This window comes from Triticum dicoccoides, chromosome 3A (assembly GCF_002162155.2).
Source record: "Triticum dicoccoides isolate Atlit2015 ecotype Zavitan chromosome 3A, WEW_v2.0, whole genome shotgun sequence".
Classification (NCBI taxonomy): Eukaryota; Viridiplantae; Streptophyta; class Magnoliopsida; order Poales; family Poaceae; genus Triticum; species Triticum dicoccoides.
The window spans coordinates 691925447-691930410 of NC_041384.1; the positions used below are offsets into that span (position 1 = coordinate 691925447).

Consider the following 4964-nt stretch of genomic DNA (forward strand, 5'->3'; position numbering starts at 1 on the left):
GGGAGGGGGGGGGGGGATTGTACCGAAGACCACCTCTTCTTCGTGTAGTGTGCGCCCGTGCCAGGAAAAACCTGGGAGAATTCCTCTATTCGTCACCCGGATGGTTGAAGAGCTGAAAGAATGAACCACAAGACCATTTCTTGAAGACCCAAAAAAGCTGGAAATAAGGCTACGGAACTACTGCCATGTGTTTTATGGCTCCCACTATGTCGAACACGAGCATCAGAACTGTTTCAAGCACCATCCTTTAGCAGGACTGACCATCAATCAGGGTTTATGAACCTCTCTCTATTCCTCAACTATTGCCCTCGTTATACTGCTCGTCCAGTAGACACGGCGAGAAAATACCAACGGAACTTTACCCAACAGAGGACAGGGAAGCGCCTACAAATGTACAGCAACAACACAAAAGCGCTAGGTCTGCGTCACCGCACATGCTGATGATATTAGACAAACAGTAGATGAAAAATAAATCAACAGCGGACAACACCTAACATCCAACAAGTGAAATGCTCAAGTATCCCACTCTGACTAGAGTCAGCACTGTTCCAATCAAAAAGCAGGCAAACAAACTGTGATTCAATACAGTACTGCAAGGTAGAAATCTTCTTTAGGGGCATCCGAAAATTAACTTCCACCATTTCTTATGACAGTGCATACATGTAATTTTGAGTAGTTTCGGCTGCTCACGTGACCAGCCCGTTGAAACACAACAGAACAGGCCGGTCATAAATATGGAAGTCTTGAAAATAGAGCAGGCACCACAAGGTTCACACGCAGAATAATGTATAATAAAACTAGCTAAGAACACCACTGCCACTGCTTAGTCAAAACTCATCAAGTCCTTCAGGCTTCTGAAGTGTCACTTACAACAGAGCTAAGCTATGCATTTGATAAAATACACCAGGATAACCCACATGCTAATTATTGGTGTCATACAGGATACTTACTATGCAGTCATCCGCTACATACATAAAAAACTATACATCCTTAACAGCATTATCTAATTCCAAAAGAAATACCTTACACGTAGATAATTTCATTGTTAACTGGAGATAAACAAAAGCTTCCACTCCATATTGTCGAAGGAAGAGGATATCCAAATGCACAAGGTATTAATAATGGTTCAGCAGAATTTATACATAGAAGACATTAATAATGGTTCAGGAAGAACGATCATAATATCCATAATTAAAGTAGCAGGGTGTTACAACAACATGGGCTGCTAACTGCCATGAATAGATACAAGTACACAAACACAAAGCTCCGCACTACCTTAGCAGGCACCAACAAAATCTATCAGAACTTAATAAACATCTGCCCAAGTCACTGCTGCCCAAATTCAGGACCTATTCAATATCATTAGAAAGACGGACAACTGTGAAGCTGCACTATCCAAGCAAAATATTTAGTGCCCATTTGTCAATAACTCTGAGAACAAGGGAACATATGAAAGAAAAGGAGTCTTCCCCTCCCAGTCAGACCCTTCAACTTGACAATCAGACCCAAGTTGACGTATAAAACACAGCTCCATAGAATCCATGTCATATGACATTAGTGTGTTCTCCTCCCCACAGACTATGAAAATTATATTGCGTTCTGGGTGGAATGAGATGACATTGTAATGCTTTTGAAATGACGAATACTCTGCTCCAAACAGTTTCAAGTTGCTGACCTTATGCTTCAAGGTCCAGTTCCGTCTATTGTAGTCCTGAAGAACCCAGACTGATAGATCAGAACCACCAATACCAGCAGTACTGTTTGCGAAATACAATCGCCTCTGTGATGGAAAAACATCATTGATAAAATCATCTTCATAGTATGGCGGCATAGGATTATCAATGATCCAAGAAATATTTCCTTCAACATTAACAGCTACTATTAAGTTATCAAAGGCAGCCAAATGCACGACCCCATTCAGAAAAAAACGCTTCTCGAATTCCAGGGTATTGCAAATGATTCATCGGGATGCACGATGTGCTGTGTGACCGCCCATACTTCAGCTTTGGACGAGTAGACCGCCAATGCATTGATGTGTTTAATGTTAAACAGTGTTCCATACAAGTCATCACGTTACAGATCCTAACTAGGAGGTGTCCGGCATTGTAGAGATAGATTTGGTTGTTAGACTTTTTAAACATATCACAATTGTAACTATCTCTATCTCCTCTTCTCCAAGTAATATCTCCTGGAGAATCTCTCTGTAACGATCGTTGGGGTCGCGCCCCCCTTCTTTATAACACGAACCACGTCCCTCGCGAGAGGTAAGCCATTTTCCGCTATCGCACATGGTATCAGAGCCTTCCTTTTCCCATCTGAAGCTTCTGTCGAATCCATCTAAGCCTAGCCATGTCTTCCTCCTCCGCCTCCGGTGCCCTCTCCTCCAACCTCAATAGCCAAGTCACGGAGAAGTTGTCCTGCACGAACTACGTGCTGTGGCGAACGCAGATCACCCCCCAGCTGCGCGGTGCCGGCGTCTATGGCTACATCGACGGCACCACACCAGAGCCGGCGAAGCTCCTCATCACCACCAAAGATGGCAAGGAGACTTCATCACCTAACCCTCTCCACCCTGTATGGGTCCGGGAGGATCAGCAGGTCCTTGGCTTCCTGCTGGCCAACCTCAAAAAGGAGGTTTTGTTCACGGTGACCATGGTCACCACGGCGAGCGCGCTCTGGACGACGCTCGCTGCCATGTTCTTGTCGCACTCGGCGAGCTGCATCAACAACATCCGCACCTTCCTCATCAACGCGCAGAAGGGTAATCTCTCGGTTGCCTCTTACTTTGCTGCTATGCGAGGATATGCAGATGAGCTAGCCGCGGCAGGCAAGGCCGTCCAGCATGACGAACTCATCTCCTACATCATCCACGGGCTAGATGCCGATTACCAACCTCTGGTATCTGCTCTCGACGCTCGTGTCACTCCAGTCACACTTGACGAACTCTATGCCATGCTCTTCAACTTCGACCAGCGCGTGGCCCATTATCACGGGTCCGGCGGCGGCGGCTTCAAATCTTCAGCCAACATGGCGTCTCGTGGACGGGGTGGCGGCTCCCGTTCACATGGCACTCCCCACACCAAGGGGCGATCTAGCGGCGGCGGCGGTAGCGACCGCGGCTCCTCTCCTCAGCGCGCGGGCGGCAGGGGCCGCCGTCGCGGTCGTGGCAGCGGCAATAGGACGCGCCCCGACACTCCAAGGTGCGAGATCTGCGGGAAACCTGGACACACAGCAAAAGATTGCTGGTACAGGTACGAGGAGGATGATGATGACTCCCAGGATGATGACAAGGTTGCTGCGGCAGCTGATGGGTCCTACGGCGTCGACACAAATTGGTACATAGACAGCGGGGCCACAAACCACATCACCAACGAGCTCGAGAAGGTCACCATGAAGGAGAAATACCGCGGCAAGGATCAAATCCACACTGCGAGCGGAGAAGGTATGAGTATATGTCACATTGGTCATTCAATATTTCGTACCCCTAGACGTAAACTACATCTTAAGAAAATCTTGCATGTCCCTAGTGCACATAAAAATCTTCTTTTTGTTCATCGAATTGCCATCGATAATCATGTTTTTCTCGAGTTTCACCCTTATTTCTTTTTGATCAAGGATCAGGCAACGAGGGAAATTCTCTATCGAGGTAGATGTGCTCGAGGCTCTATCCGTTGATTCCAGAGTTTAGAAGATTCAATAAACAAGCTTGTGGTGCCATAAAGATTATGTCCATACGATGGCACGATCGTTTAAGACATGCCTCTTTTTCTTTAGTTGAAAAGTTACTTAGGAAAAATAAGCTCCCGTTTGTTGCTGAGCGTCATGTTGAAACTATTTGTGATTCATGTCAACGAGCTAAAAGTCATCAATTACCATATCCCGTTTCTACTAGTGTTTCTACCAAACCTCTACAACTCATTTTTTTCTGATGTTTGGGGTCCAGCCCCTCACTCTGTTGGGAGACATACTTATTATGTGAGTTTTATTGATGACTACAGTAAATTCTCTTGGATCTATCTTCTAAAACAAAGATCAGATGTGTTTCAAGTTTTCCAAAAATTCCAAGCTCTTGTTGAATGCAAGTTTGATAGCAGAGTCATCGCTGTCCAATCAGACGGGGGCGGGGGAGTACGAAAAGTTGAACTCCTTCTTCCAAAGTCTTGGCATTTCTCACCAAGTATCATACCCTCATGCTCACCAATAAAACAGATCAGTTGAACGCAAACACAGACACATTGTAGAGGTCGGTCTTGCTCTTTTGGCAGGAGCCTCCACGCCTCTCAAATTTTGGGATGAAGCATTCCTCACTGCCATTCATATTATCAACATGCTACCAAGTCGTGTCATTAATAATGAAACTCCAATAGAGCGTCTTCTTCACACAAAACCTGATTATAAATCTCTTCGAGTCTTTGTGTGTGCATGTTGGCCAAACCTCCGTCCTTACAACAATCACAAACTCATGTTTCGATCCAAACAGTGTGTCTTCCTAGGATACAACGCCCAACATAAAGGTGTCAAGTGTCTAGATGTCTCCACAGGTCGCGTTTACATCTCATGTGACATTGTATTCGATGAAACCAAATTTCCATTCGTTGATCTTCACCCTAATGCTGGCGCCCTTGTTAGAAAAGAAATCCTTCTTTTGCTTCCTCATCTCACTAGTTTTGATCAAGGGGGACAAAATATTGATGATCAATTATTGACTAACTCATCTAATGATCTGCATGAGTTTTGTGTTGATGAACCAGGAGAAATCCATGAAGAAATTGTTGCTAAAAAAATCCGGATGATTCATATTTTATGTGTCCCACCAGAGGAGGCAGATCCTCCCCGAGATCCGTCCAGGAGCAGCAGATCAGATCCACCTTGGGATCGCCGCCCCCTGATGCGGCAGGTGCAGGCGAGCAGGCGGTCTCCCCAGAATCCCGCAGCGCTGGCCCCGCGGATGACACGCGGGCTTC

The 4964-nt window shown here is 46.0% G+C and overlaps 1 pseudogene; it reads left to right on the forward strand.

Annotated features, from left to right (window-relative positions):
• The first annotated feature begins 2832 nt into the window (after positions 1–2832).
• On the forward strand, positions 2833–2971 carry LOC119273863 (annotated as a pseudogene).
• Positions 2972–4964: the final 1993 nt, after the last annotated feature.